General features: G+C 39.0%; 1 long non-coding RNA gene across 1 annotated transcript in view; it reads left to right on the top strand.

Annotated features, from left to right (window-relative positions):
- Positions 1 to 15,705, top strand: part of LOC147832140 (uncharacterized) — a 107,661-nt gene extending 91,956 nt beyond the window's left edge. Inside the window, exon 3 of the long non-coding RNA XR_015518190.2 lies at positions 15,611 to 15,705. This is a non-coding gene — a long non-coding RNA (uncharacterized LOC147832140). The remainder of the gene's footprint in view (positions 1 to 15,610) is intronic.
- Positions 15,706 to 22,162: the final 6,457 nt, after the last annotated feature.

The raw sequence follows: 22,162 nt of genomic DNA on the forward strand, positions 1-22,162 counted from the left end.
TTGACTTCCATGGGCATCTCATTGTAAATACGACTCTTATTACCAACCATTATTGATACGTATGTTTCTGCGTATGTTTTTGTGAATACACCAGATGCCACTGTGTACAGATCTCAAATTCGCACCTGCTGTTTCATGTAAAGCCACCAAAAGCCGCTGTCAACTGACTGACTGACTGACCAATTCACTGACCCACCCTTATGGAACAAAATCAATGCCAAAAGTATTGAATTAAAAAGCTTGTTGAATAGCACAAACTGAAATAAATAATACACCGAAATAACAAGTTCTTGCATTTTATTGACTTAAATTCCAGGATTTGTATTTTTAGGTCCTAAATTTTAACATAGCTGTTTATTTAAGCTGTAAATATTTCAGCGAAAAATATTTCAAACACGTTTCTATACTTGCAAATTAAAAAATTCATATTCCATTTCCAAATTTCACTTACAAAATGTTCAATGCCCTTTAAAAATATGATGTATAATATTCAAAAGGTAATTTTCAGTTCATTTTATTTCAGTTCAAATATTCGCTTCCTAAAATTCAGTGGATCAAATTCAACTGTTAGAATTCAACCTTACATTCGGGAACTGCAGGAAAAGCAATAGAATGCAGATTGAAGATCGCCAGCTGCTGTTTCACCAGCAGGAGGAGATGGAATAATTTAAGATTTTTAACCCAGTAAATAGGCGAAATATAAAAATAAAATAGGAGAGAAAAAGCTAATATAGGCAAAAAAGTAGCATATAATATTAACATCAATGCCTGTGATATTATAAGTAATAAAAGGAGTTTGAGTAAAATGAGTGAATTATGTTTTGGTCATCTATATTGATGTTAAGATCTGCAATCTTAGCCTCCTTAGAGCACTTGTCTTCCACGCCGGTATCGCCGGCTCGCGTCCTGCTCGGACCAGTGGAGTTACATGCACATAAACCATCTTTTGATGAATATGATGTTACACAATCTCTATCTTTATTAACTCTTTCTTCCATAGATGTAAAGTATTACATTGACAGCTAAAATATATAAACGTAAAAGAAACAGGAGAGGACATAATATACAAAATAGACAAACATAATTGCCAGGCCTAAGAACAATAAGAACAAATATATGCAAAACCAGATACAGAGTACTGTATTTTCATTAACTAACGTTTACTAACATGAATAAATACTGTAGTAAATGTAGTGTTCATTGTTTGTTCATGTTAGTAAATGCATTACTTAACATTACTTATGAACCTCTTTGTAAAGTGTGACCAATGCATTTGCCACACTCTAAAAAAATGGGGTTATTTTTTCTATCCAAATCTTGGGTTGAGGCATCTGGGTAATTTTGGGGGGTTATTTTCCGAGTCTTGGGTAGTTTCAACCCAGCTCCTTGGGTCAAATCAACTCACAGCAGGGGCTGACTGGGATGCCACATATTATGTACTAATTTGTTTAAATAAAATGAAAATAGTGTAGCATAAACGGAGGTTCCTTGCATTTTCAGATGATTAAAATAAGATTTATGCTCCTAGCAACCCTTAGTCAGACCTTTCTAAATTTTTTAATTTCTTCCTACCACTTTGTGTACACCTGTAATCAAAGCTGAACATCCCCCCACCGTACTTCAGTGACGCTGAGTCAAAACAACACAACTGCTGGGTCATCTTTTGCGGGCATTTTTGGATCACCGGCAGGAAGAGGAAGGCGCTTTTCGAGCAGACTGTCTTTGGCATTTCAGGCGAAATAAGGGTTTGTATTTGTATACGTATCATTTCCCATGACGTACACTGTTAAAAATTGTCCTGTTAAAAAACAGTAAAATACTGGCAGCTGCAGTTGCCAGCAATGTACTGTTATTTTACAGTATGTTGCTGTAAAAATACATGGACTACATTGATTTACACAATACTCAAGTGAACTCATTTTGCTCACTGAAAGCAACTGCCTCAAATTGGTCAACTGCTGAATGAGTTTATGAAGTAATGTGCTATATTAGAAGCATACTTATAATGATAACTTATTTTAGTTAATTAGAAAAGTTCGGTTTAACTCAAATGTCTTATTTTTCACAACAGCACACATACATGTAAATCTGGAATCACCAGAGAGATTCTGACTGCATCAGCAACTGAACAGCTGCTATCTTTAAATAGAGCAACATGCAGAATAACATCAGCAGTTCATTGTTCATCTTTAACTCATACACTGGCTCTACTCTCCTCCACAACGGTGACAGACAGAAGAAATTAGCTTCAGGTTTTACAGTAAAATACTGTTTTTTCCTTGATTTAACAGTAATCTACTGGCAGCTGTGGTTGCCAGCAATATACTGTTTTTTTACAGTCTATTTCCGTAGTGTAAATTAACAGTATATTACTGTTAAAATACATTTTTACACTGTGTTTTTACCTCTCACACCTTTAACCCTTTAAACCCCAGAGCATATACTTCAGTTTTAATTGAAGTGTCCACACTACTGAGTGTTCAAGAAACATTGAGCAAAGCTGAAGTAAATTCATTAATTAACTGACTAATTAAATGATAATTGAGGATTAACAATGAACAAATGAAGAAATACTGAAGGGAAAAAACAAGAACAGAACATACAAAACTTTAGTCACAGCTTTATAATGAAATAACCTGAAGAACAACAAATGATTTAATCATTTAAATGATCAGCGGATGATTAAACAACTCTACAAACATCATCACCAGCTACACTTATTACTTAATACATGTATTTTTGTATAACATCTACTAAAGTTCTTCTTGAGAAAAAGTTAAAGTTTTACGTCACCATCATGGAGAACAGAGTTTGCTTTAGTTGGGCTCTTAGCCCTGTCATTTTTAACATTTATAAATCGTGGCTGCTGCAATTGTTAAGAACTTTGTTTGAAAAGCTCCTTTGATGTGGCAAGCCAGCCAAAAACCTAAATAAGATCTGGTGATGTTCATGTTGCTAATAAATGGCAGAGTCTGTTCTCATTTCGTATAATAAAATTTACTGCTCCTATTCAATGTTAAATCTATTGTTTTACATTATATGTATATATATATATATGGCAATGATTTCTGGAAGTTTTTAAGATTATCTTGGACAATAACACTGCTCTATGGTGTAAATCGCACTCAAAGAGACATCAATAATCAGCATATGAACCTCAATAATGGTGACAACAAATTTAACAAAATTTAACAAAATTAACAGTTTAACTCACAAACAGGCAACTGAAAGTCTAAACATAAACAACAGCAGAATCAAACACAAATAAAGAAAACTGTTAGACCATTATACAACATTTATTTATACCGCAATGCATGCTGGGATATTTGTACCGTGCCACTCCCAGCATGCATTGCAGCATGAAACATTTGAGATGTTACCATTGTTGAGATACAAGGTCAGATTCATGAAGTCTGAGTGTGTATTTGTCATAACTGAACTGTTTTTGTATGTTATTTCTTAACTGTTAAGTAATTACGGAGGTATCTTTTCTGTTTTCACTTCTCATTAATTAAATTAATACCTGCAACTAAGCATAAAACCTATTGCATGTGGCCCTTTAATCCAGATTTATACCAAAACATTTATCAGAACTAATTTCAGACAAATAGATTTCTCTATTTATTGACTTCACAACTTTATTGCTATAGTACAAATGTTTTGTAAACTCTGTATTACAGCAGTTGGAAAGTCTTCTTAAATGAGTTCAAGGGTGAAGAGCCCAACTAAACCAGCCCCTCACTCCATTACGGTGACACAAAAAACACCTTAATTTCTGTTGGATCTCAATGAGAATAGTATGGAAGTCAAATCAGTCAGTAATAAGTGTGTGTCTGCTGTTGTTTGTGGAGTTGTTTAATGATCCTCTGCTGAGACTGAAGCTGTTTTATTTTATTTTATTTTATTTAATGTTGTAACTCAACTCACTGTTTGTATTTCTTGTTTATTTTCTTCAGTAATTGTGATTATTAACAGCAGGTGTTCATCAGTGTCTGAATTCACTCATTAGTGTTCATTAAAACTGTCAGGTGAACTATATTAGTTAACTAGTGTATGAAATAGTGAACAAGGACACAATGTGTGATTTCAAACACAGACTTCAAAACATCGAATCTGAACTCTGTTAGCTCACAGTTTTCTGCAGTTGGTTACTTTCTCGAAAACAAAAATGTTACCCAGAAAGCACTGTTTTTAACAGAATATTACTGTTTTAGTGAAAAAACATTATTTTACCGTAGAATCTGACCGTTTTTAAACAGCAATTTTTTACTGTGTATCATCTGATGAATCATAGTGTTTATAATCCAAGGTTGGCCTTATTCCACAGGCGGCCCACGCACGAATCCCTTTCGGCAATTCAGTGACCCGCATGTACGTTATTATAACAAGTGGATCTATTAAACGTTAACTGTATATGATTTTAGTTTACAACATCACTTGAGTAAACCATATATTGTCGTGTCTTCAAGGGTGTAGCCACTATAGGGCTAGCCTGGCTAGGCGGTCTGTACTGTGCCCACTGCCCGGTTCATGAGTGCCCGTGCTGCGTCTGAGCATGGTTCGTTTGCCAACCATTAAAGAGGTGAGCCAGAGCGGGCTTTGCGTGAAGTTTGAGCACCTAACCCCACCCGAGCACTGAATATAATGCAATACAGTAAATATAGTAATTGTTGAGTTGTTGTTGGTGGGACTCATGGTGCGAGAATAGCGATATCTATTTAAATTCAATATTAAATATAGTTAAGATAAATATGAAAAAAATAAACTTCTCTCTAAAGAAAGTTGTAAACTATTTCCTCAAGAATGGAGTTTTATTATTCTGAGTTTATTCAACTTTTGTGAGTATGAATGAATTTTTTGCATTGATATAATAATAAAACAAAGTTTTAATCCATCTTTTTCTTTGTTGCAGATTTTAATTCAGACCCACACTAAACTGTCATGGTGGCCACAGCATTTTTAAGCCACAGTGTTTCGCTTAAGTTAAACACTTTTGTCTCATCTGGCATTGCTATTATCACTGTAGAATTAAAAACTTTGTCATCAGTTACTCTCTTTTATGTAAACCATTTAACTGAGATTAGAACATCATCTACATGAAAGCTAAATAATTTTAAATATGATTATGGGGTTCCATCTATAAGAAATTCTGTTTTTAAAATGAACAAATTGTTATAATCAAATAAATACTTTTTTACTAGGGCTGACGCAGTGGCGCAGTAGGTAGTGCTGTCACCTCACAGCAAGAAGGTTGCTGTTTGAGCACTGGCTGGGTCAGTTGGCGTTTTTGTGTGGAGTTTGATGTTTTCCCTGCATTTGCGTGGGTTTTCTCTGGGTGCTCTGGTTTCCCCCACAGTCCAAAGACATGCAGTATAGGTAAATTAGGTAGGCTAAATTGTCCCTAGTGTATGAGTGTGAGGATGTTTCCCAGAGATGGGTTGCGGCTGGAAGGGCATCCGCTGCGTAAAAACTTGCTGGATTAGTTGGCGGTTCATTCCGCTGTGGCGACCCCAGATTAATAAAAAGGACTAAGTTGGCAAGAAAATAAATGAATGAATAAAACTCATGCTATCTCAAAATGTTTACCTTTCTTTTGTGGGATAATGAAAGTAGAAATGATGGTTAAATAATGCATCATAAATAAAACTGTTTGCTGAAATGAAGTTCTGTTTTTATGTTTAAGGTGATCTCAGTGTTCTTTGATGGACTTTCTACATAAGTGTCACCGACTCGGTCCCAGTCATTCCCCTCGCTGGCCAGCAGAGGCCACCATCTCCGGACTTCTAAGCATTACATCATCCATTTACCCTGATCATGCACACCTGAACTGAATCCCGCTAATGACCCACGTACCCTTTATAAGCCAGCACCAAACGTTCATTCAGTGCGAAGTCTTGTTTAGCCCTGACCAGCATTTCTGAGCGTTATTCCTGCATGTCTCCTTGTGTATTACTCCAGCCTGTTTCTTGACTCTGCTTCGCCTTCTGCCTGCCCACGACCCACGCCTTGTATACGGACTCTGATACTCGCTGCCTGCCCACGAACCACGCCTGTTATACGGACTCTGATGTTTGCTACCTGCCCACAACCCACGCCTGGTTCACGGACTCTGATACTAGCAGCCTGCCCTCGATCTATGCATGGTAATACTCCCTGTGTCTATTCATCGCCAGTCTTTATTCATCATAGACTGTTGTTGTTGTGTGTTTGCACGTTAGTGCATATTGTGTTTGCACGTTAGTGCATATTGTGTGTGTGAATAAGCGCTTGAGCAATAAATACTGCATAATGGATTCCTCCGTGTCAGTCTCCTCGTTACAATAAGTTAAATGAGTGGCAGCTTGCAGAACGTGTAGTTTTTAGGGTAAGTTTTCCTGTTATGCCTATTTGTCTTGCGCTTTTGTGCAAATAGTGTAAATTGATCATCACAAAACTGACATGTATACCCTTCAAATTAATATTATTTTAATGTAATGTCTTTAGCATAAAACTTTACAAAACTAGTTTGTTGTGCAAGTAATTTAGTTTACTACATTTGTTATTCTTCTAGTCCTTTACCCTTAACAGCTAATGAATCGTAAGTCTAACATATTCACAGAAACAAGCATACTTTCTGGTTGAAAAATGAGGTGGATAATTCACAATGTGTAGATGAAGATCAATGTGTAGAATTTTTAACAATACCCACAGTCTAATTCAGGTTTTCATGTGTATTGTGTGTTCATACATTTTTTTTTAAATGTATTTGCAGGAAACATGCATGCCCAAAGTTGACAAAACAGACCAGTCCTGAGTACATTGAAGAGAGGCTGGCGGAACATATGAAAGCATCTGAGGCTCTTGAGATGGCTACAAAGAGGAAAAGAAAAATGCACCAAGCAGGACAGTCATGCCAGGTAATGGATAGACGTAATTTTTAAAACAGTAGTTTAAAGGGCACCTATGGTGAAAAGTCTACTTTTCAAGCTGTTTGGACATACATGTGTGTAAATATAGTGTATATACTGTCATATTGGGGTGAAATAAACACACCTATTCCTTTTTTTTTTTTTAAATTTAACAACATAAAAACGGTGGACCAATTGAAGCGGTTTTCAGATCGACTGCAACTTTACGTAGGAGTACGGTTCCCCCGCCCACCAATGTTGATTCACAGCTGCGCGCATTAACATGTCTCCGTAGTAATGCATATACTCATACTGACAAGACAGGACGAGCGCAAAGCAACCGGGAATAAAAGGTCTGTTTAGTTTGCTAGGATCATCAATCATCATCAGACGTGATCAAGAGTGAGTTTTACAAGTTTAACATGCTTTAAAATATGTGCACGTGTGTAATGAAGTACAGCCATTCACTTCAGATTCACTTCATCAGCACAGCACAGCAGTGTCTCTCTCTGTCTCTGTGTGTGTGTGTGTCTGCGCTATGTATGTGTGTGTCTGTGTCTGACTGTCTACGCTATGTTTGTGCGTGTGTCTGCGCTACGTGTCTGTGCTGTGTGTGTGTGTGTGTGTGTGTGTAACATAACTGGTAACATATATATATTGTAACATATATGCTGGAGGTAAACATTCCGTTCAACATTCCATGAAAACGGTCTGGTTTCAATTTCCAAGGCAATTTAGATTACTCGGTGACAAAAAGGCTGGCCTAAAAAAATCCTGCTCACATGTAACGAGTTTGTGACACTTCACAGAACGGCCCTAAACCACTCTCTGCCGACTTCAAAAAAGAACATGGCAGATAAGAGGAGAAAAAACCCATCTATCTGCCCTCTCCTCACAGAAGAAAAAGACATTCCTCTCCAATGTTTTTTTTTTTTTTTATTTAAACAAAGACATTTAGAACCCAAATCTCTTGTTTAATTACACTTAACTTTTGTAATGTGTACCATTCCTCATAGTTTATACAAATTCGTAATTTTAGGCCCTTTTTTAGTTTAAATAATGTAAGGATGTGAAAAATTATGTTGATGTACTTTTAAACCCCCCATGTTTGGTACCAATGGGTTTCTGCTGACATTTTACAACACATGATACATAGAGCAAGATCTTTACTCGCATTGCTTTATTCTTTAATTCCCTGCATTAAATGCCTCTCCGCATCCTTTGGGTGGACACTCAAATTTGCATACGAGCAGCCTCGAGACAAAGGAAGTTTTCCGCTCAAACTTTGCCCTGAAATCATTGGTCAAGAATACTGAACGGGTTGTCACGTGACTCGCAGGTATAACCAGACTGCTCCCAAACATCTGGGCAGAGAAGTCTGAACAAAGAACCCATCAAAAGGTGGCCCCCTTGGAGGGCCACGCGGCTCTTCTACGCCGCATGGACTTTTCCCGCCACGCTTTTCTTATTTTTCGGCAAAGTAACCTCAGTTTAAAGTTTGCGATTTGCGTTCCTCAGAACTGTATTACAAACTCAACGCATCAAGAAGGACATCAAAGGAGTTTTCATCACAACGGAAGAGAGACTCGCATAAAGAGAGAGACCTCCAGACATGAAAGTCCAGGTATTTTTAGTTATGCGATTAAGCTGTGCCCCTTTTATCAAAAAAGGTGTTTTTGTTTTTATAATCTTGGTAATCCTTAATGGTGCGTGTGGAACTGAAAGTTTTGTCACTCTTTTATCTGAAATCTCTATTTCCTCGCTTTACTATTTCTCTTTGTTACACGTTCTATAGACCCAATATCTCCACGTGGTTTACCTTTGTTCTATGTTTAATTAAATACAGATTCCCCTGCCTAGCTATTATAAGTTGATTAAAACTTATGAATGACTAATCTACTTAACAATAAGTAGCAATTAAATTCCCTTTTTCTAAATGAATAGATCTTTGCCGTGGCCGCTCAGAAGAGCGGCAGCTCTGGTTATGTTTGTTTGGTCAAGTTAACAATAAATTGATCCAGAATATAAATGATGAATAATTAGTTATTGTTCACAATTAATATTCATAATCTGAGAATCCGCTCGGTCGAGCGGGCAGGATCAGATACAATCATGTTTGTTTGACCAAATTGACTGAAGCTTAAGCCGGAATATTAATAATTAAGAATAAACCATTATTGTTGATTACTAATATTCATAAAATGAGCTAATTTCTGTTACAATGTGTCTGCGCTGTGTGTGCGTGAACTCATTGTTGCAACAAAAAATGCATCAAATACTGATTGGGAAAGTTCCTACTGTAGTGTTTCTCACAAACGTTACATGAGATCTGCTTCCTGAGGCAGCCGAGGGTGGCGATTGAGGTATGTTGCTGACAGGCACATGGGAATGGTGGGCGGGGATGACTCGCCTTAAAGGCCCAGTGCAAAAAAAAGCTACAACCTTTTCCCAGCTATAATACAAACATTTTAAACAGCTATAATAAATACTCGGATGGGTGTTTTGAGCTGAAACTTTACAGATACATTCTGGGGACACAAAAGACTTATAATAAATATGAAAAAAGGGGTAACCTATGTGCCCATTAAAAAAACTTTCTTAAACCACATAACTTTAAGATGTCAAGTAAAAAGACTTTTTTGTTTAGCTCAAATTATATTAGGTAGCCAGCACCCTTAAATAATACTTATATTAAAAACAATTAGTACAATGTACTTTTTGTGTTAATTTTTTTTTTCAAGACTCTCTTTTGCTGATATTGAAGGGAGATACATTTAAAGTTTGGGACAGGTTTGGTGACTTGGGTACGTGCAATAGTGGGTAAAAATATAAGTGATAGGTTAATAGTGTAATTATAAATAATGCAAAAATTCATTACCGTCAATTTGGATAAATGTGTCTGTTAAATGTAAATATAATGTAAGGTCATGTGGAACGGAGGCCAGCTAGTGTGTGCTGTGCAGATAAAACCTCACTCCTCTGACCTCTAAAGGTGCTCTCCCATGCGGAAGGTCGCCGGTTCGATACCAGCTCGGAGCCAGCTGTGTGGCGTAGGACCGGCGGGGTTACACATGTAACAGGAAATCTAGTAACATTTTACATTATTTTGTATCTATTAATATTATTATTAACATCTGTTAAAACTATTCCTTCAACTAACATAAAGTAACAATGAGCAAAAAATGTGTTACAGCTTTTATTAATCTTTGTTAATGTTAAAGTTAATTTCATCCATTGGTTATGTTATTCCACAATGCATTAACAATGTTTGCCATGCTTTGTAGGCCAATCAAGTGCTCCGTGCATACCCACACCTTGACTTCCACATTCTGATAGACATTTTTTCATTTGCATTGTCTGTCCTTTAGGTTGGAACAAATATGGTGGAGTACCTCCTGCAGACTGAAGCATCAAGACCTTTTACTTATGTCACTTCAAAATGGACACATTGACTGCCAGGCATTTGTCATCCTGCCAGGTAAAGCTTTGGAGATAAGGACGCTCACAGACAATTTAGCTTATTTAGGTCACCTATAGCGCATATCTTTGGACTGAATAAGCATATGGGATTGCCTAGTGGGGATCACGCATAGCGGGCACCTATACCCAAAACGCGGGCTGACCAGTGGGCAGACCTACAACGTACTGGGCCAGCAAGTGACTCTTCCGCTGAGCAAGTGCTGGGGGCCTCGGAGGAATCTGCAGGGCTCACCTAACGGGGAACTTTACTGACAGATAAAAAAAGCGCACGTATCTCCGTGTTAGGGAGAATGGTGCAGCAAGCGTGTTTCAACACCTTAACCGAGATGTTTCCCCAATCACCAAGGGTTACCTAATACCCTTGAGGAAACTGGCTCCACTCGCAGATTATAAAACCTTGCAAATGTATTAGGTGTCGCCCAACCCACAGCTCTAGATGTCTGTTAGAAAGGCACCGCGTGCACGCGCCCAAGAGGATCCGATGCTCCGAGTGGAGTGCGCACGGACTCTCGGGGAACATGGCTCGCCCTGTCTCTGATAAGCGAGAGAGATGGCATGCACTATCCAGTGGGCCAACCTCTGTTTTGATACGGCACTTCCCTGCTGCCAATCGCCCTAACAGATGACGAGCTGCTCAGATGATCTAAAGCTCTGAGTGTGGTCCAGATAAATACACAAAGCGCGAACTGGAGGCTCACTACCTGGTCTCTGAATGGTGTGGTAGGAACCTTGGGCACATATCCCGGGTGGGATCTCAGAATAACGTGAGAGTAATCCGGCCCGGATTCCAGGCACGAGTCACTGACTAAAAATGCCTCCAGGTCCCCGACTCTCTTAATAGATGCCAACGCGACCAGCAGAGCTGTCTTCAGGGACAGAAATCTTAAAGATACTTAGTCAAGTGGCTCAAAGGGATCTGTACTCAGGCTCGTAAGAACGAGGGCGAGATACCAAGAGGGCATGAGAGGGGGGTGGGGTGGATAAATTCGCTTACCGCCTCTGAGGAACCGGATGATGAGGTTATGCCTTCCCACGGTGCTGCCAGCCACCGCGTCATGATGAGCGGAGATGGCAGCAACGTAAACCTTGAGTGTGGAGGGCGACAGCCTGCTCTCCACCTTCTCCTGAAGGAAAGAAAGCACAACGCTGATCTGGCAATTTCGGGGGTCTTCTCTGCGAAATATGCACCATTCAGTGAATAGACTCCACTTCAGGGCGTAGGTGCGCCTCGTGGAGGGGGCTCTAGCCTGAGTGATGGTATTAACCACTGCGATCTGTAGGTTACCCAAGTCTTCCTCGCGTCCAAGGACCACACATGGAGGTTCCAAAGATCAAGGCGAGGGTGCCAAATGGTGTCCCGTTCCTGAGAGAGTAGGTCCTCTCTCAAAGGGATCTGTAAGAGGAGGGTCGTCGCGATTAGGGAGAGCTCTGACATTGTCGTGATTCGACTTCTCATCAATTAGAAATTTTCAGACAGGAGGTTTTGAATATCAGAAAATAAACTTTATTCTTCATAATAAAGCTGAGAAAGAGCAGAGCAGACCCCAGAGCATTCTGAAGTCTCTCCTGGACACTTATTAAAGTTTCTGTGTGTTTTCAAAATCTTTATACATGTTTTTATGACACACCCCTTTGTGTCTCTTTAACTCTTGACCATTTTTGAATAGGTTTTTAGTCTTAGGGGTCCTGCTATTCTTGGCTCTCAGCCCACTAGCTCATGTCAACAGAGATGTTACAGGTCTGTGTCAGCAACTGTTTTGACACCAAAGTTCTCTCTCCATAGATGCAACTTATGCAAAAGGATTAAGTGTTTACATACATTGTCATGAAAGCATAATCACTTGATAATATGTTACTCATTCTAACTTCTGACACACATAGCTTCATAGAAGTATTTAACATATATAATCAGTGCTTTACATATTCAGTTATTCTACACAATCAGTCATTCAGCCTTCTCCTAGTGTTGCTCCTGTGCAGGCATACTCATCTTACATACAGACACTGTATTTTTAACACACGCTGGCATGTTTGCTGCAAACACTACATACATTTTGAGAAGAGAAAATTAACTGCTTTACACTTAGAAAATACTTCATACAGAGAGAATAAAAATCTTCTTCAATCCCTCCTCTTAAGACTTTAGTCTTAATATTATTGTCTTTTAACCCAAAGTGCATTTTCATAATCCAGTTCTCTTATTTACCTCTATCTAGTGACTGATATTAGCCACATAGCAGTTATCAATTGACTAGATTATGCCACCGTACTTTGACAGAAGTCCAGCCAAACATCTCCCCTCTCTTTTGATTTGAAGGAAGTAAAAGACTGTACTCTGTTTTTCTCTTTACACATCAAAGACAATAAAGTTTTGAGCATAAGTATTCAGTTGGTTCAGTGCTAGCTGCTGGTTTTCACACTCATGTAGAATATACTGAAGTGATATTATATATATAGGTACCATGAAAGCAATATGCAAACAAAATCAATATGCAAACGTAAAAAGCATCAAATGTTGATCTTGATCTTTGCTCATCCTTGTTTCTCTTCTTCTGAGCTATCAGCATCTTCACTTGACTTTAAAAAGATGATAATGGAGATGTGTGGTTGAGAGTCTGAGTTCTGAAATCTGTAGTTGAGCATTCATCATCCCTTGACTTGTGGCACTTCTGTATGTGGTACTCAGGCATATTATCAAAATCACTCTTTATTTTGTTCTGATTAACTTCTCTTTCCACACATTGCACTTAGTAGCTTAGAGCTTTGGAATATTCAGGCTCCTCTGTTTCCGGTCAACTTTTCCTTGCTGGAGTTGTTTCCTTTTGCTCTTTTGAGGCATTGGTACCTCATCAATGGCATCCACTCTGGCAGCTGTTGGATTTGCCCTCATCCAGATATGGTCCTTTCCTCCTGAGCTCACCAGAGCATCCTCAGATAGACTCAATCACCTAGACCAATTGGACCTTGTATCACTGCTCTCTCACATGGCTCCTTTCTGGTTTCCTGCACAGATACCGCTTTGCACATGGCAATTAATTGTTTCTTCATTAAAGTCCCTACTGTATTATACATCTTCGCAAACCATTCCAAGAGGTTATGTGCACGGTTATAGGTGAGATTATATGCAAGGTTTTATGCAAAGTTTCATGTGGTTTCTTGCAAGGGTCATGTGGTTTCTTGCAAGGGTCGACCCAATAGCAATTCATGCGATGCAGTGTTAGATGCCTGTTTCTGTCAGTTTCCATGCCATCACTCTCCAATGCACTTATTAACACATTAATCCCATTAAGTTTATTATATTTCATCAAGCTTTAGCCTTGATGGATCATCTTCATCTCTTTCAGCCATTTCTGGTAATTGAGCATAATACAATTATTCTCTCTTTTGCTTTATTTACACATTTTTCATACTCCTTTAGACGTTTTTATTTATTGCAATGGTCTCCAGTCAAGTCTTTTAATTGAACTAGAGCTCTGTGAAGTTGCAGATAATTCAATCATCCACATATTGTGACAGTGTCCATACTATGATCTTCTCCCTAATTTTTACCCTTTATGCATTCTGGTGTATACAGTATATGGTAGTCATCAGCCTACACAAGTACTAACAAGTTTCTACCCTCCTCTGGTAGTTACCTAAAATAAACTCAATAGAAATCAAACCACTTAAAATCTTTACCATCCAGAAGAACATATCTTCACATACAATATGAACTTCAGCGGGAAAATCTTCTTCTATTGATTACTCTTAACTCATATTATCAACATTAAGCCTCTTTTATCTGTCTTGATTAACCATTTATTTTAATTATCACATTAACTTCAATTAAATATTCTTAGTTACTTATAATTTTTTAACTACATTGAAATTGATTTTAGATGGAAATGTCTAGGACAGATTGCATATTACAGTATCTAGATGTTTCTATTAGTGCTCTTATATTCTTACACAAATTTTTCAATAGTGGTTTATACCCATTTCAGCATTTAGTGGTTTTCTTTCTGGGCAGATCTACATCTGATTTAATTTTAACCCTCACTGTGCTGGCTGATTTCATCTGCATTTCAGTCCTGTAATGACAATCATTTAGTTGGAATTTGACACTTCTTTCCTTTACTAATTTATTTTCTGATCTATATATTAATTCATTTTTTTGTCTTTTGAGTTATTTTCGATTGGCTTATAATTATTATTATTATTATTATTATTATTATTAAGACATTCCCCTCAAACTAGTTGTTCATACAATTTTGATGCACTTTTTTTATCAGCTGACTAAAACTTACTGTATGCTTTGTAAATTTATTTTTGCTCTGTCTTAACAATTATTCCTTAATATTTTCTTCTAATTATTTTTCACATATGTTTTCATGAGAAACAATATCGTTTTCTTAAACACTTTTCTCTTTCAATTTTCTTATAGTAATTTAGAATCGTTATTTTTTTGACCTTATGTCCTATCAATTAATTAAAATTGTTGTGTTTCAATCTTCCCTTTAATTATAAATAATTTTTCTAGATTTAAATCTCATTCCAGTTTTTAATATCCAATCTTGATTTAGGCCATTCATGATGATTATGTTAAGATATTTCCTTTACTTAATTTTAATTTAAATACTTAATTCCTTCCTAATTTATTCTCCAAATTATTTATTGCTTTATCACAAGCTTTTTCTTTTTCTTTAGTTAGTCTGCTGCATTGTAATTTATCCTTCTATTTTTAAGGACTTTTATGATTAAACCTATTAAAACTTAAACCCAAATTATTTAACATTCATCATAATATATAATTTCATAATTACACATTTAAAGTTTCACCTTAAAATTACCTTATAACACTTTTTCCTATTTAAGAATTTGCATGATAATAATTTCTCTCAAATTGACAGGAGTCTGATTTGATACAAGAATGGGTAGCTACACTTTTGTTCTTAATTTTCCTTCTGTAATGCTTGAACTTAATTTGGACTTTAGGAGCTACTTTGAGATGGACTGTCAGACTATCCCCCCTCGCAACCTGAGACAACCAGCTCACAGATTGGTGCTCGTCTTTTCTGTAGTGTCCTGACATCCTTCATTTCAGGGCACAGTGTTTCCCCCTTTCTCTTTTGGCTGGCTTCTTTCTTTGACTCAGCTGATGTATAGTTCTGGTGGAGCGTTTTTTCTCTTTGGTCAGTTCATCAGTCTCTTGTTAGTGTCTCTTTTGAATGTCTCTGAAGAAATGTAGCTTTTTCAGTCCTCAGTAAATCATGGGCATAAAGTTCATGTCAAGTGTCCACAGCCATTTTGCTCTTTGTGTTTTTCAAACACCTTTCCATTTGCCAGTGCACTCAGATGTCTGGTAGGTACAAGACTACAGTCCCCCAAAGTTCATCCACATGTCCTCTTAATTAATATATATAGAATTTAGCTCATGACTCTTTTTTTTTCTCCATTTTTTTTCCCTTCATCAAATAAAGACTCCTTTTATCCATTTTTTTTATTAATTAATTTATTTATCTATTTATGTTTGCTGTTTAACAACTTTTTTTTTCTAATTCTCAATTTTTTTTTCATATATAAATATGCTTAATTTTCTATTTGTTAAATGTTCTTCTAATTTTTTTTTTAGATTGTGCTTCATTTATTTTTCTCCTAATTTAATTAATTTTCCTAACACATTTGATCATTAACTCTTCAATTAATCAATCTATTAAAGTTTTCTCTTCTAATTTATTCTCAATCAAGGAACTAACTTATCTATTTTTATTCATACTGATTTAGTAAATTTATTTCCTTATTAATATATCAATTTATCTCCATATGTAGATATTTCTATGCTTCAATTTTTGAAATTCTCAATATTTATTAGCATAGCTTCTAGTTGCATTTTTATTAACACTTTTTATTTATTAAATCTTACTCTGTTTTTGGTGTTTCCTTATTTCATTTATCTTATTATATTACTTTATAATATTTCTATTTATTTAATACCTTATTATATATCTTTACTTTTTAGCTTCTATCTGTCCTATGAAACTTTTGTTTCAGTCCCCTCTCTGCCTAGTTCATACTTAAAAACACTTCAAACACACAGAGATTATTTAGAAAAATGTTTAATTAGTATATTCTTCTTTCAGTCTGTGTCTTTCAAATGCTATATGATCTCAATTAATTTTATGAGGCTTAATCCTCCTTTGTATTACAATATCTTCCCTAAACTGCATCACTCTCTATCTTATTGTTCTTAAATCACACAACATATGCAGTTTTTTTTTATCTTATAATATAAATTATTAAGTCTTAAGTCACTTTTATTGCAAACATACTTCTAAACACAATCATACTTCTCACTCATTCTAACTCATCTCTTACACTGTGTAACCTGAACCTCACCTCTATTCTTGTCTCTCTAGATCAAAGGTGGTAGCTTCTGCATACCAGTATCTTCAGTCTAACACAGACAAATACACAAATACTTACAATTTAATAAATACACTACACTACACTCCTCTTGAGTGACCTGTCCGAGCAGCCTCTAACCTTAGAGCGGTTACAACAGGATTTGTCACTACACTCCTCTTGAGTGACCTGTTACTTCTGCTCCCATCTTTACTGTTCTTCAGTAAAAATAGCATTTCACAGGATTTTTGCCTTTTTTTCCACCAGCCTCCTGAATAATAATATTTATTATTATTAAAACAGAACGGGTACTCCGAGGTCTTTGCGCGCTTCTCTCTACTTTATTAATCTGTTTTAATCTCTTAACTGTCACCACACTTTAAGAACTTTCCTCTTAAAACTTAAAAATGCTCTATGCATATTCTTCGTAATATTAAAAATTTCCCAAACATGAGTAACAGTTACTAGTTAACGTTTATCCTATCCGTCAAGGCCCTCTTAGGAAAACACAGATCATTTGCATGCAAATTGTTATTTTCTTCTGGTATTCAAAACCCCTTTGTTCCCTTTTATATCTTTACTTTTACTTTTTTAGTTTTTCTTGTAGTTCGTTATAGCTGGAGAAACAGTTCAAGTGACTTTTTTTACCGTTACAAGCAGGTCCTTGGTAGAAAAAACACAAACGTATAAGCGAAAATTGCTTACCGTTTTTTTTATCGTGGCCACATATTTGTGTTTTTCCTCCAAGCCCCGGCATGTCCGGTGTCACCCGTTCGTCTCTTTCCAGATCCCGGGTTTCGGCTCCATTTGTCGTGATTCGACTTCTCATCAATTAGAAATTATCAGACAGGAGGTTTTGAATATCAGAAAATAGACTTTATTCTTCATAATAAAGCCTAGAAAGAGCAGAGCAGACCCCAGAGCATTCTGAAATCTCTCCTGGACACTTTCTAAAGTTTCTGTGTGTTTTCAAAATCTTTATACATGTTTTTATGACACACCCCTTTGTGTCTCTTTTTAACTCTTGACCATTTTTGAATAGGTTTTTTAGTCTAAGGGGTCCTGCTATTCTTGGCTCTCAGCCCACTAGCTCATGTCAACAGAGATGTTACAGGTCTATGTCAGCAACTGTTTTGACACCAAAGTTCTCTCTCCATAGATGCAATTTATGCAAAAGGATTAAGTGTTTACATACATTGTCATGAAAGCATAATCACTTGATAATATGTTACTCATTCTAACTTCTGACACATATAGCTTCATAGAAGTATTTAACATATATAATCAGTGCTTTACATATTCAGTTATTCTACACAATCAGTCATTCAGCCTTCTCCTAGTGTTGATCCTGTGCAGGCATACTCATCTTACACAGACATATCACTGTATTTTTAACACACGCTGGCATGTTTGCTGCAAACACTACATACATTTTGAGAAGAGAAAATTAACTGCTTTACACTTAGAAAATACTTCACACAGAGAGAATAAAAATCTTCTTCAACATCCAGGCCCGGTTGGGCCAGAGGGGCGCAACCAGCAAAACTTGTTCCTCGTCCTCCCTGACCTTGCACAGTAACTGCGCGAGTAGGCTCACTGGGGGAAACGCGTATTTGCATATGCACCGAGGCCAGCTGTGGGCCAGTGCATCTGTGTCAAGAGAGCCCTCAGTCAGGGAAAAAAACAACTGGCAATGAGCGTTCTCGGGAGAAGCAAGCAGATCGATCTGGGCTTCCCCAAATCGCGCCCATATCAGCTGAACAGACTCGGGGTGGAGTTTCCATTCTCTGGGACGTAAAGGCTGCCGTGAGAGCGCATCAGCTGCATGGTTGAGCTTGCCTGGAATGTAAATGACGCGCATCGATTTCAGCTGCGGGTGACTTCAAAGGAGCAGACGGCGGGCGAGCTGAGACATGCGGCGAGATCGCACACCCCCCCCCATGTGGTTGATATGCACCAGCACCAGAAAAAAAAATGGTGGAGAGCGAGGAACACTACCAACAGCTCCAGGCGATTGATATGCCAATGCAATTGGGTTCCTTTCCACAGGCCCGCAGCTGCATGCCCGCAGCACACAGCCCCCCAGCCCATGCTGGAAGCATCTGTTAAGACAACAACATGACTGGACGCCTGTCCTAGAGGCACTCCGGCCTTTAGAACCGAGGGGTCATTCCAAGGGCTGAGGGCGCGGCGACAGTGCAGTAACAGTGACTCGGTGTGTGCCCGTGTGCCATGCGCGTCTGGGGACTTGATCGTGAAGCCAGTGCTGGAGTGGTCTCATATGGAGTAATCCGAGCAGTGTGACAGCGGCTGCGGATGCCATATGCCCCAGGAGCCTCTAAAAAAAATTTCAGTGGGACCACAATTTTGCTGTCGAGCTCTCTCAGACAGTTCAGCATCAGCTGAGCGCGCTCTCTGGAGAGGCGCACTGTCATGGTGACCGAGTCCAGCTCCAACCCGAGAAAAGAGATCCTCTGCACGGGGGTGAGTTTGCTCTTTTCTCGGTTGACCTGAAGCCCCAACAGGTGGAGGTGCTAGAGCACCTTGTCTCTGTGCATAATCAATTGCTCCCGCGAGTGAGCTAAAATCAGCCAGTCGTCGAGATAATCGAGTATGCGGGGTCGAAGACGCGAGACGAATGGGCGCTAAGGCACCCTCCGCTTGTTGAAGACCCGCAGGGACAGAGAGAGCCCGAAGGGGAGGACTTTGTATTGCCACGCTTGACCTTGTATGCGTCCTTCAGGTCTATTGCTGCAAACCAATCCCGAGGACAAACGCACCGGAGGATGCGCCTCTGTGTAAGCATTCCGAACGGCAGCTTGTGCAGCCAACGGTTCAAAACGCGCAGATCTAGGATTGGCAGTGACCCACCACTCTTTTTGGGGACGATGAAGTACGGGCAGTAAAACCCACTCTTCATCTCGGCTGGAGGGACCGGCTCGATTGCATCCTTCGCCTGGAGGACAGCAATCTTCTCTCGCAAGACAGGGGCGGACAGGGGGCTGACCCTGGTGAAACACACACCCGTGAACTTGGGGGGCTGTTTCGCGAACTAGATCACATAACCAAGTCTGATTGTGCGTATGAGCCACCGCAAAGGGCTGGCCCGTGCTAACCGGGCTGGCAGAGCTCTTGCTAATGTACTCATCGCTACAATAGCTGAGTGGGTGTGCTAATCCGGGAAGTGCGAGGGTCCCGTGGAAGAGCTGAAGGCGAGAGATTCGCTCTCACTCTGCACCCTAACTCCGGAGAGGGGGCTTGAGAGGTGGAGAAAGGAGACCGTCCCCCCAGTGCTCGTGAGCCACTGGCGAAGCTGGGAAGCTGGGAACCTGGCAGGGTTCGTGCTGTCACATCCGGGGAAGTGGAAAAAGTGCTCTTTCATTGATGTTTTCATGGCAGTAAAAAGTGCCGTTGGAAATGGGGCCCCATCCTCCAGCGGGGAAAGAGCAAGTTCCCTCTTCTCCAAATGACCTGTCCCAGGGATGCTTCGCGGTCCGTTTACTGGACTTAGCGGCGCTCTGGGCAGGGGGGGCTGCCTGCTTTCGAGGTGCTCTACGCGCTCACTTTGCTGAGGGCGTGTGCGGGGGCGGGGCAGCTCTCGTAGGCAGGCGAATTCGGTGAGGAACAGCAGATATGGATGGTTCGGTGGGTGGAGCGGGCTTACAGTCCCGCCGATACGTGACATTACTCATCGCATCAGACTGCTCTCTCACCGCCTTGAATTCCTGGGTGAATTCACAGATGGTGTCGCCGAACTGGCTAGCTTGGGATATGGGGGAGTCAAGCAAGCGGACTTTGAAGCGTCCTTGAAAAGGACGTGCTGCACGACTGTGTTGCTCTTTTAAGAAATAAGCAACTATAAGCACCGCTCTGGAGGACCGGACCCAAAGAACACCAGGCAAGGGACAATCCCAGCTCGACCGTCTGCCGCTGTGTGTATCCACTCTGGACCGGGAGAACTCTTGTTCGCTCAAATCGCTGGATTACAACAGGAGGAACCCTCATCGACTCTCTCAGAAAACTGTAAACGTCTCTGAAGTGAAAAGGATGGCAGTTCCTTGCTTCCCCTGTGCTTATATGCGAAGCTAATTGCCAATAAGGCGCACGTGCGCAAGCTTACGCTGCCAATTCATTGGCATTTCATTGGCCCGATGTATACTCTTTCAGACGATTGGCTTTCTGAAACTAAATCCCCATTCGTGGATTAATCAATAAATACAACAATAGCATTGAAGTTCCCCATCCGAAGGGAAACCAGAGCACCCTGAGGAAACCCACGCCAACACAGGGAAAACATGTAAACTCCACACAGAAAAGCCAACTCACCCAGTTAGGACTGAGACCAGCCACTTTTTAGCTGTGATGCGACAGCGCTACCCACAGAACTACCACGCCATCATGAGGTAGCATTTTAGTTTTAGTTTTACTTGTTTTCATTTTACAGGTGTTACGTTTCACGTATGTTTTGTGGTATTTTGTTGTTTGTTTTGCGCTCTTTTCTCTCTCTCTCTCTCTCTCTCTCTCTCTCTCTCTCTCTCTCTCTCTCTCTCTCGTTGTGGATCCTGTCCTGTTTCAGGTGTGCTACCATTGGTCGAGTGAGCTGTCAATCACCTTCGTCACTCAATCGGCGCGGAAAATAAGGATTGGGTCCGCGCAGTATAAAAGCCGTGCGCTTGCGCTGTTCTCACTTGTGTCACCCGGACTGTTAACTTGCTTGTTTCGCTTGGTTCGTTTGCGAGTGCTGTGTTCTAGTTTTCTCTTTGTTGATATTGATTTATCAGTTAAACTTGTGCTGCTCAGGTTAACGTATAGTGAGAATTTGAACGATCTTTATGAGAATTGGATTACCTGAGATCTTTTGCTAATGGCTAACAGTGTGTACTTTACGAGAATTCTAATATTGCGAGCAGCTTAGTATAATTTTGTATTAGTTAGTTAATAGAGGCGTTGCCACATGTAATTATGTTTGTGAGTTATGAAGTTTAGTTAAGCTACGTGCTTAGGATTACGATTTTGTTTCTGCATTTTTCTTTGATCAGTCAGTTTAGTTGGTTGGGGTTTAGTTAGATCGTTTTGTTATATTTATTTCTTTGTTTTAGCAACACCCCTATTTTCTTTATTTAATTCGATTTTTTAAAATTGCATTTACCTTACATTTTCTATTGATTGTTTGACATTCTCTGTTAATAAATAATCACTTTTTGTTTCACTTATCAAGCGTTTGTGTCTTCTCATTCATCTAGCATCAGTAGTCTCACTGATTGTTGTCTCATCCATTTAATTATTTAACATCTTAAACACGTAACAACAGTTTTTTTTTTTTTTTTTTTTTTTTTGTAAACAGCTTATTGCTTGAGGAAGAGTATAGTTTTATGTTCACACTTTGATGAATATTTTCATTTTTGTCCAGCACA

The sequence above is a fragment of the Danio rerio genome, chromosome 20 (genome assembly GCF_052040795.2).
Source record: "Danio rerio strain M-AB ecotype USA chromosome 20, GRCz13ab, whole genome shotgun sequence".
Classification (NCBI taxonomy): domain Eukaryota; kingdom Metazoa; phylum Chordata; class Actinopteri; order Cypriniformes; family Danionidae; genus Danio; species Danio rerio.